This window comes from Diprion similis, chromosome 9 (genome assembly GCF_021155765.1).
Source record: "Diprion similis isolate iyDipSimi1 chromosome 9, iyDipSimi1.1, whole genome shotgun sequence".
NCBI classification, from domain to species: Eukaryota; Metazoa; Arthropoda; class Insecta; order Hymenoptera; family Diprionidae; genus Diprion; species Diprion similis.
The window spans coordinates 3,878,795-3,892,176 of record NC_060113.1 but is presented as its reverse complement, the minus strand read 5'-3'; positions in this window follow the sequence as shown (position 1 = coordinate 3,892,176).

Genomic DNA, 13,382 nt, shown 5'->3' with positions numbered 1-13,382 from the left:
TTGAAAAAAAAATTATGAGCGACCTTTCAAAATTCAAATTTTGAACTGAAACTTTCGAAAACTTATTTTTTTTTGTCGATAAAATTAAACCGTAACGAGAAAAAAAAATTAAAAAAAAAAAAAAAAAAAAAACGATTTCTGACGATTTCTGACGTTTTAAAAAATGTATAGCGACCTCTTAAAATTTTTTTTTTGACCGGTCCTTTGGAGTGGTCTCTTAAAACATCAAAAACTAACATTTTCTCACACGAGACTCGAAAAAAAAAAAAAAAAAAAAAAACAAGGCTGTTTTTTGCGCCACCCTAATGTATATATATATAGTTATATATAGTCGATATGCCAGGGGCGTTCAACGTGATATTAATAACCTGGACTGCAGTGAAATTTTCATTGCAAATTATATCCTAGGTGAGATGAATTATTCAGATGATAGGATGAAAAACGATACGTTTCTCCTACACTTCGACACCTGATCGTTGAAACTCGCGTCGCTCTGTAATTTTTTCTTTCTTTCTTTCTTTTCTTTTCTCTCTTTTACTTGATACAATATTTATAATATATCGATGGATATACGTGTGCAGCTATTATTTCGGCATCTGCTGCAGTGATTGAGAATTTCACAGAGTTAATAAATCATTTGCAAACTCTGCCATTTTCAATCTCATTGTCAGCTCGTATATCATTATTCTATAATAAATAAGTTATAGGTTGAAATTGAGGAAAATTTTTTTGAAATCACTCTGAAATTACTTTGAAATTCTATATTTTTACGCGCTATCAATATACCGTGTAAAAAATAAATCCAGTGATACATAATACCGGAGTATTATTATTTTCTTTTTTCTTATTTTCACGTCTTTGAAGTCTTGTAAGTATCGGATTTTTTTTTTCTCGTCCCACTCGTTTGATCGCTTTTATTCTAACTTCAACGTCTTGTATGATTGGAATAGATTTATTTATTCTTTTTCTCATAAAATAAAATCTATCCTTAATACGTGACATTTTCTTCTTATCTCTATTCCAATTGATTTTCATTTTAATTAGAGAGAAAGTTGTGTTTCATGCGCGGAAAAATATCGACGAAAGATTATAATATTTTGGTGTTTTTTTATTGTATTTTTTTTTTTCTCACAATTCAATCAAATGATTTGTCATACTTTCAGGACAAATAAGAATTAATTAAAAATATATGTACAAAATATTCAACAAATTCCGAGGATTTTCACATTTTGTCAATCAAAGTCAAAGTGTTTGGGAAAAAAATCTGCAAATGGTGAAGAAACGGTTGGGGAGGCTCGGAGGAGACAAAAGGTTGGGGTATATAAAAAATTAGAATTTTCGATAATTGACGGAGGGACTAGAATATCGAATTTTCATAGACGCGAAAAACTTGTTCATAAAATTTGAATATGTGGAAAGTCCAAGTGTAGACAATTGAGAACGTAGAAAGTCGAAATAGAGGAAGACAAAATACGGACAGGTGAAAACATAGAACGACAAATTCGAGAATTTGTACACAATTCTACATTATCAAGAGATTTACCGACGATTCTAAAGTTTTTGCATTTTCTGTTCCGACCATTCAAATTTTCAAACATCTCCATATACTTCAAATCTCGACATCTTTAAATTCTGTAAATTGAGTTTTCGCTTCGTTAGAAATTCACTATTTTGGCCGTTCAATCTTTTGATCTTTTTACATTTTTTACCTCCCCCTCCCCCTCCCCCTCCCCCTCCCCCTCCCCCTCCCCCTCCCCCTTACCAGTTTCCTCGTATAAAAGAAACGTGGGGAGGTCACAGGGGGTGGAATGTTTTCACCGACTTGAAGGAAAGGCCCGTTGTCAACGAAACTGTGCTCGCCTGACGGCGGTGGCAATAAATCATACAGTCCCACGAGTTCGTGAATTGGAAAGAAGAACGGGAGATATCGAAAAAACGGGGCGAAACTAGAGAGCGAGGGAGAAAAAAAGAAAGAAAGAAAGAAAGAAAGGAAGAGAGAGAGAGAGAGAGAGAGAGAGAGAGGGTTGAAAAATATATGAAAAGAACGAAACGGAACAGCTACATCATGATATATAAAATGTCTCGCAGTTTTTCCCACTATCTGATTTTCTCTCAAATTTTGAAAGCTTTTTTTTCTGGAATGAAATTTTCACTGCTGCAAAGCAAACGAAAGATATTTCTTTATCCATCAATTAACATTTGTCTGTTAACTAGAAGTGAAATCTTTTGTTTTAAAAATTTTTTTTTATATATAAAATAAAAAAAACTTTAAACCTTTCGTCAAAGCTGCGGAAAAACATTATCGATTGATTATTTTCCTTTGAAAATATATATCACAGGTGTACATACATACATACATACCAAATCTAACTCAAAGTTCCGCGAGCTAGATCTTCTGGTCTTTTTTTTTATTCACAGGAATAAAAGACTTCCGGGCATCGTGAGATCTCCAGTCTGGTCTTCGTTCAGGACCTCTCCCAAATCTTTCTAACCGAAAACACACGACGATCATCCTTCATCCCCCCCCCCCCCCCCCCTCTCCATCTCCCAATCCTCTTCGTGTCATAGTGTATGTCCTTGTATTGCGAAAATTTATATACATATATATATCTTTTAATACAAATGCAAGCTCCAAGTGTCAAAAGATAGAGAAAATTAAGAAATTGATTTGAGGGTATAATAATATATATAATAATATTGACGATTACTTTGACAGTCCAGTTTCGTTGATTTGAAAAAGAAAAAATGACGGACGGTTTTAGTGTTTTTTTTTTTTTATTCTCTTTTCTCTTTGCATAGAAATAAAAAGGACTCGACAAAAAAAGACGAAGAGATTGAAAGACGGGAAAAAATGAATCATCCCTCGAGTCGTTGTTTCCAATACTTACGAATATTGTTGTATACATATACAACCACACAAATCCGAAATATATATATATATATATATATATATCACTACACGTGTATGAAGCGTAGTAGAGAGCGTCGCGAGAATATTCTTCGAAAGCATCGAGATCGAGAAGGGGAGAGAATAAACAATAAAAAAAAATAAAAAAAAAAAATAAAAGAAAAGAAAAGGAAAATAAGGAAGGAAACGAAAGAAAGATTCACCCTCGAACAAGATGAATTATTGTACAGGTGTAACCTATACGTTGTTCGAGTCGATATATTTTCACTGCAGATCAATTCCCTCGGTTCCTCGGTCCACAAGCAGACTCTTGAGCAGCGCTAATACGAGAAGCAATATCGAAGAATTGTAATTAAGCACGGAATCGGGCTTTTTTTTTATCGTCTTTTCACGATTTTTGGCGGGGGGGGGGGGGGGGGGGGGGGGGGGGGGGGGGGGTAATGAAAATAAGCAGCCGTGAATTAAAAATAAGTAATATCCTTGGCTTGCCTTGGCTTGGCTTGATTCTTTCGTTTCTCATTTCGTCGCGATTCAAGATTTTCCAGCAATGCCTTGTGTGGTGGATCGAGCTTGGTATTATATATACGTTGAGTCCTGAATCCTTGAGTTCTATGCCCTGTTGTCCCAGCCTGTTAAACGTTATTTGAATAATTCGATTCACCTTCACGATGTACACCACCGTTAATTTATTCATTTAAACGACGCGGCCTGATGTCAAACCGTGCCTTTGTGCTTATAGCTCAGCGGTATATAAGTAATCGGGTTAATGAGAGTGATGAAAGTGTGTAATAACGATTGCTTAGCGAATGAATATTCTATACGGTATCGTTGGAATGTGCGTATTGGGGTGGGCCAAAAAAAAATTACTATCAATTTTTTTACTTCCTCATTAGTCACCGTGGAAATATCGTTCAGGATAATTAAACGAACAAACAAAAAAAAAAAAAAAAAAAAAACGAATTCTGTCATAGTTTGAGGTCTTAATATTAATATTAAGCTGTTTTTTTTTTCTTTTCTTTTCTTTTTACTTTGTGATTTTATTACTCAACAACGAATTGACGTGCATCGTAAGGAGCGATTCATGTATTTGTGTAGGGAATCGAACGTTCTACAAAAAACTTCTGTTGCGATTTTGAAAAAAATATGAATTTTTTTCAACGCTTTACGTTAAGAACTTAGTTCGCGCTGAGTAATCGGAAGTTTTGGGGAAAATTTCGATGTTTCAGTAAAGAAGATAATATGAACTTTGAGAAATGTTAAATTATTTAATAGTGAAAATGAAAAAAAAAATCGTGAAATTTGACATAAGTATGTTTTAACCTTAAATAATTTTTGAACAAACGTAATTAACAATCGCCTTGGGCTGATTTTGCGATACCGGAAATTGAATGTGATTGTACAAATGCGATTATATATTACAATTATTGTCGAAATTTCATGATTTTTAAGGTAACGAATTTCTTCTTTTTTTTTCGCTAAACGGAAGAATTTTTTTTTTTACGGTAATAAGTTAGAGGAGATTAAAAAAATTTTTGGCTACTTGATACGGATGATTGGTCGTGAGTGTGACGATTATTTTACGATTAGAGGTAAAATTTAATTCCGATGCAGAATATATTTGCATCCAGGCCGCGTTCTAACTGCTGACGGTTTCTAATTCTCTTTTTTTTTTTTTTTTTTTTTTTGTTCTTTATTTTGCAAACTGTCAGCGGCTGTCAGTTGCAGACGCCTCGCTGTTCCGGCGGATCGATGCGTTCGCGATTCGATTGCATAGCCATAAGCAATGAATTTGCCTATCCAGTTCAGTAAATGCGGATAATTGGCAGTGAGTCACAGACAGTCTGATGGGAAACTGCAGGAATCTGATTCTGGCGTTTACTTGAGAAAGTTGGATGGCCAAAAATCCATACTTTTTATTAGTTTTCAATTTCTAAGTTACGGAATCTCTGTATATATATATATATATATATATGTATAGAAAAATTGCAAATAGGTGATGAAATTATGAACAAAATATTCGATAGTCGATAATCGCTGTAAAATTATTAAAAATCTGGTAGATTCGTTCAATTTCGTTCTATACGATTAATCATTTTAGTCAGCGGAATATCTTCTCCATAAATTTACTGAAACACTTTTTTCCCGTCATTTTGGCATATAGTTGTGTTATTTTGTGAATTTTATACGGTTGAATACCTACGATAATTTCAAGTATGGTTAAGTGATTGAAAATTAAGCGTCGATATCCAAGCTTTTATTCATATAATTCTAGTATTCTCAGTTTTTGTATTTTCAAAGAAAATATTTCCAGCCAACGTGTATAAAAATTTAACGAGTGCTGAATATACTGCAATAAGAACGAGTGAAAAAATATCGATTTTTGGCGCCAGTCAGCTTCTCAAATTATTTTTCGAATAAAAAAAATCTTCACTGATTTATCAGACAAAATTGTAGAAACTACGGATTGAGGTTTTTTATTTTCAGGTTCTTTCGAAACGCATGTATAATTATATTTTTTGGAAATAGAAAAACTTTGGTGATTTTCAAAAGCGATTCTTCAGATGCACACTCTTGACGCTTCCTTATATTCACCCTCTAACCTATGCAAATCTCGAAAGTTTTCTGCTATATTATGTACTTCTCGCACGCAACTTGGGCAATCACAGCCACGATTTATTTTCCCGCTCTCGGGAATGCGGACTTTGTCAATAGTCGCAAAGCGAAACTTGAAAAAGAAGAAGAAGAAGAAGAAGAAGAAAAGTAAAATCAATTTCGAAAAGCGTCGAGGGGAAAGACTTGTGATATTTCATCCCTGCGAAATATCGATGCGGATTTTTTTTCACCTGATGAGATGAAATTTTACTTTGATTTTTACAGTTTTGATATTTTTTAGAAAAGGTTTCGTATCTTCGATACCTTATCCGAAAATTCACAAACTGGTTTTTCTCGCATAGTCGAAAAATTCTAAAACTTATCCAGCATAATAATCTCAATTTCATTTCATTGCAAATTAAAATAATTACTACAGCATTTCTTTGTTGAAATTTAATTACAATTATAAATAATTATACGTTAAAAACAATGAATTTTAATTCGACCAATCGAATTTATTTAAATGGACAAATTTTCTAATAAATGAAAATAAACTACGATTTTCACGATCGCGATTAAATTTCTACCACAGCATACGAATAACGTAAGCGTTTTGCAAAATACGAATGAAAAATTATTCGTTTCGAAAGAAAAAACTATAAATATCCTTATTTTCAAACCTATAAACTAGCTACGACGTATACAAGCATCGCAATTCCGATATAAGAATCATCTTCTATAAACTTGAAAATTTCTTTTCATCCCCCTCCTTATTTATTTTCACCCCGATAGAATCTCCCTCCCTTTGTTATCCGACGTGAATACAAACCTTCTTTTATATCGTGCAATTTGCTCGCTCGTGCGTGCGAAATGCCGATAACAGATTGAAAATTCGGCTTCGAATAGACCGGAACTGCAGGCGCATTATAATCGACTGTCACCGGTTACACGCTTCGCTGTGCATTTCACCCCTTCTCACGCTGCACTTTTTTATCGTATTTTTTTTCTTTTTTTCTTTTTTTCGTTTTTCTTATCACTCCGTGATCGACGGTGCGAATATTCTGCAATGCGAAAGTAGAAAGAGGGGAGATGGAAAGAAATTGTTTAAACTGCCGACAACGAAAAAAAAAAAGAAAGAAAGAAAGAAAGAAAGAAAGAAAGTTAAATGAACAAGAAACTGAAATAAGGCGTGAATAAAAAAAATTTATGAACATCGGAGGGTTTAAAAGTTTTTTCACTTATATATGTACGATGTTTTATTACGATTTGCATCATATATATATATATATATATATATATATATAGTATATATACATGCTGCATATGAAAAGAAAGAAGGTTTTGCATGCCACTCTTCTAAAATACGATATGTAAGCAGCCCCCAGTCTACACGTTTCTCTTTCGGCTCAGCTCAGCTCGGCTCGGCTTTCCTAATACTACACGGCATTTAAGCCCCTACAATGTTTTCCAATCTAACTTTACTTGTAAATCCTATCATATCCTCAAATTGAGTTACGGATACAATTCGCCCAGGCTCGCCTAGATATATATTGTATGTTATATACACCTATATGTATATATATATATATATATATATATATATATATATATATATATATATACAAACACATGTATGTATTGTAGAATACACAGACCTAAGAGACTTTCAAGGCACTCGTTTTCCGTTCTACTATGCATATTAGGGTGGTGGTGGTGGTGGTTTTTTCTTCACGTTCTTCTTTCGTTTTACGTAACCTTCGAAAATTTAGTTTTCAATATCAAACGAAGTCTCGTGAAACCGAAACTCGGTGGAAAAATTCTAAAAGATGACTGACACTAAAGGGTGCCACGGTGGAAAATCGCGAACTATTTTTTTCTGAAATGACTGTTTTTTTTTTTTTTTTTTTTTTTTTTTTTTTTTTTTTTTTTTTCTCTATTGATAATGGTTTGTTTTTTTCGTCAGTCACCGTGAAAATATCGTTCGACGACGAAGAATTTTTTGTTTTTTTTTTCCAAAGTTTGAGCTCTCGATATTAATATTAAGAACTCTTTAAGTTTTTATAGAATTGTTTTTTCGTCATCTCGAACGACATTCTGTCGGTGAATAGCGAAAAAAAAAATAGTAATTTTTTTTCGGCTCACCCTAATACATATATATATATATATATATATATATATATATATATATATATATATATATATATATATATATATATATATATATATACATATATATGTGGTTTTTCTATATATCGTATAAGATAAATGGAAGAATAAATCTCGCATTCCGTGCATGCATACCGCTAACGGATGACAGATTCTCCTTTACACCATAAATATACGAGAGCCTAGAAATTTTCGCAATATAGTGTTTTCCTCGCGTGCGTCTGCGGATCCGCGCGTGTTTTCTCAGTTTTTGATTACAAGCAGCTGCGTTCGCCGGCCGCTTCGCGAACGGAATAAACTTTTGATATTCGATTTCTTTTTTTGCGGTCTCTTATATATATATTGTTGTTTTTTTTATCTCGAGTTTGCGACGTATCTTTTTTTTTCTTACTTTTTCTCTTTCCTTGTAGTCGCGGTTTTTTCGTCCCTTACCCCCCCCCCCCCCTTCCTTCCCACCCTTTTTTTTTTCCTCTTCTTAAGCAGCACTTTCCGGCCAAGTTGACTAGACTTTTTTTCCTTTTTTCACACAAACTTGGAAACACTAGATGTTGAAACTGAGATGAGTTATTGCTGAGTTGTCGCGATTTTCTCGTATCCAGTAAGAGACGTTCAGGGGTAGAAGGAATTTTCGACGAATAATCAGTATATTTCAGAACGACGCGACGACGTCGCGCTACGTCACGCGGCGCTATGATATTATTATACATTATATATGTATACGGATAACCCATATTCGCGAGGGGTGGTGAATTTTATTTTTCGTTTCTTTTCCGTTCCGAAGGTATAATAATGGAGAGAAAAACATGCTATAAGCTTTGGTACTTATCGTTAGTTCGCAATAATGATAATAATAATAGTAACAATAATAATAATAATAATAATAATAATAATAATAATAATAATAATAACAAGAGCAAAGAATCGTGATATTTGTATGGTATATTAAATTATAAAATCCATGCTGTGCGTAGAATTTTTTTGTCCTACCCTGAGATCTTGTGCAACTTATAATAATTATACGTGGCACGAATCTAAAAAATCATTTTTGTTAGCCTCGTATTATATGAGTCTTAAAAATGTTCTTTTTTTTCTCATGTCGAAATAAATCTTATCCGTTCAATGTTGTATTTAAAATTTGAATATTTAACGCGTATAAACTTGTATAAAGTAAAATTCTTTTGAGGAAAAAAAAAAAAAAAACTAGCTAACATCGTAGAAAGAAGTTGAACGAATCAACGAGAATTCTTAACGATTCTTAAGCGATATTTCAAAAAGGAAGAATCGATATTCACGCATTTTGTTCTCATGAAATTCGAGTACTTTTCGATTTGCAATTCACGAATGTTTCGTAATAAGATTAAATAAATAACAAACATAGATTTTTCTCCAATCAACTGCGCGACAATTGGAACAAATTTCACTTCGAAATACGCGGGGGTTTTCGCCGGCCGACGGTTTGGCCGCATGCGGCCATTTATTTTGATTAGCCTCTCTAGGTCGACATAATTTAGCTAACAAATTCGAATTTCTGCATGGAGCATCGCGTTTCGCTACGGATTCTCAGAGTAAGTGCTGCTTCGAAAGGGGGTTGGTTGGTTGGTGGGCGAAGGGGGATGGGGGTGGTGGTGGTGGTGGTCGAAAGGGACGCCGTTCAGCCATGTCCACGTAACATATTTCCGATAATTTGTGCGGAACACTCACCCAAGAGAGTCCGGCTCCCGATGATTAACTTAACCAACTTCATCGAGAGAGAGAGAGAGAGAGAGAGCTTTGTCGGTTTCACAGAGTATATATATGGGGAATTCCACGACAATTGGAGCTGGGTTTTACCATTTACCACTCAGATTTGGGACGCCATTTTCACTTTGAAAGGTAATCGGTTTTTTTATATTTTTTTTTTTTTATCAGACTTGATTTGATTTTTCTACAATTTTTAGAAACGATTTTATCGATCGAACAAAATTACAAATTTTGCAATAATTTTATGAAAATCCTTAAGCAATTTTCCCTATTTACTGTTTTCAAGCTTTATACGAAAGAGAAAAACGTTCAAAAAATAATTAGAAACGAAAGTCATTTTACTATGAATGGTTGCTGAAACAATTTTATACGTCACAACGGATTTTTGAAAATTTTTTCACCTTTTTCCGAACCGTTTTACGGTTGGTAATATTTTTTTTTATCAGCAAAATGAAGGGGGAAAAAAAAAAAATATCTTGCGAAAAAGCTTGAAAACAGTAAGAAGGGAAAATCTGCCCACTTCGGGTCGTATTGACATGGAATTCCTCATATCTATTATAGACATTCTCTGTATATGCTATCCACCAACAATTTCTCTGAACCTAGTTTCCCGCGACGATTTGTCGTATGGATACTCACGTAACGCTGCGCTGCGTGAACATAATAACGAGAATGACGTAAAATTATTGATTTTCGATTAAATCAATTATTTTCTTCCGATTGATCTGGTGTAAAATTGCTTATTTTTCATTCAAACTCGATTATTTTTCATCACAATCGCTTTTTTTTAATTTACTACCGCGAACGACGCAACGCAATTATCAATTTGATTGTGATTAGAGTATTAATTATTGTTATTATTATTATTATCATTGTCTTACGCACCAAGTAGCTATTTAATATATAGTATATCAAGTCAAAGATAAATGAATATTTTCACATGAAATTGAAAGATATCTGAAACGAAACTATAAATTGTGAAGAAAAAAACAACAAAAAAAAAATATATATATATATATAAAAATATTATATACATTTCGCCGACTACGTAGTGAAATTTACGAAATATTGTTAAAAAATGCACCGTTTCGAATTGAAAAAAAAAAGAAACAAAATGATCGATTATTTTGTTACCGATTCAATCGTGTCGGGTTCGAATATTTTTTTTAACTCAGATTTATCGATGCGTCGATTATTTTTCACCGAGTATACCGAGCCATCGCTAGAACTTACCTTATATACATAAGCATGTAATATTGATATTGAAGGATTACGATTGTGGGATGTATTGTAATTATATTGTAAGAAAGATGATTTTTAAAGAAAAATAATCGATTTATTGTAAACCACTTGAGGTTATTACATATATAATGTTTTAGAATCGACAGTATATATATATATTTATATCTATATCTATAATAATAGTAATAACAATAATAATAATAATAATGTTTTTACTACAATTATACGTGTGTAGGAGGACATTATTTACATCGAAAGTAAACTTACTATATATATATATAGTATATATATATCATAAGTTGGTATTTTCATATTATATACAAATAAATATATTATCCTAGAAAAATTGCACCGTGGTTCTATTCTTAAGGTTGCAAAAAATCTGGTCAACGGTTTCTTTCCTTTTTTCTAGTTTTTTTTTTTTTTTTTATTTCTATTTTTTTCCTTTTCTACGCGAAAGTTTTTTTTTTTTTTTTTTTTTTACATGATATTACACGACATAGATGCACTACGTTATTATCATTATTACTATTGTTATTATTATTGTTATTTTTTTTTATTACATATGAATTAAAAAATGCGATGAAATTGGAAATTATGAGAAAATAAAAAATTGGCGAAGGATAAAAAACCTGAGGAGTCTGCTTTTTTTTTTCTTTCTTTTTTTCTTTTCTGCATCCACCCTTATTTTTCATTTTCAAGTCTTCGGCGTGCAAAATATAACCGCGGGGTAATCGATATTCTCTTCGATACATTCGATTGCGTAATACAAAATAACGTAGTTATGGGGTATATACATATAATAATAATAATAATAATGTAAGGTATAATACTATAGCATTTTTTGTTTTACTTGTTTTAAGTAACAAAACTATATATATATATATATATATATATATACGGATACAAAGATTTGAAACGTTAAATTTTTATAGTATTGTTATTAACGTACAATGATTTCTTGCAATTAAAGGAAAAATTATTTCGATAGTATTCATTGCATTGGTTATACTTGATAATACAAACATATCTTCTCTCTTCTTCTCATTCGTTATATTTTGTATTTATACATTTTACATATATTGTTGGTGGTTTTTTTATTTATTTTATTTTTCTATTTTTATTCTCTTTCCTTCTATCGTACATTCTAATATCGCGATTAAAGATTCCTTATTTTATATTATGATATATCGTGCGTCTATTTTTTTTTTTTTCTTCTTCTTTCCTTCCTTTCCTCTCCCCCCTTTGTAAATGAAGTTTATGCTGTTCAGGAAAATGTGAAAACAGTATCTTTGAGTATATATATATGTATATATGTATATATGTATATATAATATAAACGTTAAAATAATACGCGCTGTTTCGGCGAAACAATCGTATGCGAAAAATTGATCGGTTGGTACACTCCGAATAATATAGTCGAAGCTCTTATACTGATGGAATTTCGATCATCATCATCATAAAAATATAATAATAATCCCTTTATGTACACAGTACAAAATAAATCGACCGAAATTATTATTATTATTATTGTTATTCTTATTCTTATTATTATTAATATTATTACTATTATTATTATTATTAATGTACCGTCAATGCTAGGTTAATGACGGTTCGATAACCTTGAACAATATTCGCGAATGATGCATAAGTGATAGGGTGGATATGTGTGCTTTTTTTTTTCTTTTCTTTCTTTCTCTTGCTCGACGAATCGATTAATCTGTTTGTTAACGACAAACTATAACGGATAAATAAAAATGAACGCACGTCTATATCATAAATTTTCTATTTTTGTTTTTGTTTTTGTTTTTTTCCTGTTTTCATACATTTATGTACAATTTTTGATTGGTACGATTTATGCGTGACTATCGAGGTGACTTATATCATACATGTATGTATAATATACATATATGTATATATCATTTTTTTTTTTTTTTCTCACCCGTGGAGAATATTTGAATTTCTGGCTGGCTGAATTTTCCTTATAATATCATTAAGTTAATTAAGACTATAATTTACAATTATGACTATGATATTACCTCAAGTATCATACAGACGTAGAGTGTATATTATTTATAATAAGGAAACTTGTCGGTGAGATGGGGTAGCGAAAGGAGAACTGTTTTTTCTTTCTTTCTTTCTTTCTATTCCTTTTTTATAATTACCCTTTATAAAATGTGTAATGTTTGCGGGAAAATTTAAGTGTTTCGGTTTTTTTTTCTTTTTTTTTTGGGGGGGGGGGGGAGATTTTTTCCGAGATTGGTTGTTGCATGCGATAATGAAATAAATTAAACGTGATATTTTTGTACATAATATTACGTTTGTGTGTGAATGATGAATCATGATCATGATGATGATGATGATGATTATACTGATTTAATATGTCGTATTCCCCGATCTCACTAACAAGCTTCGAATTGTAATTATATTATTACTGTTATTATACACATATATATATATATATATATATATATATATATATATATATATATATATATATATATATATATATAATGGTAAAGCGTTTTTTGCACAGGAATAAATGTCAGTCGTGCACACGACCGCTTAAATAGAAAAAAAAAGCGGTCACCGAGATTCAACGTGAGTTGTTGGTTTATATCGTATATGCATACCTTATCATCGTCTCTTCTCATCATCGATCAAAAGTACAAACACCTCTGACAACGATATTGTAACGTGGAGAGAGAGAGAGAGAGAGAGAGAGAGAAAAAGG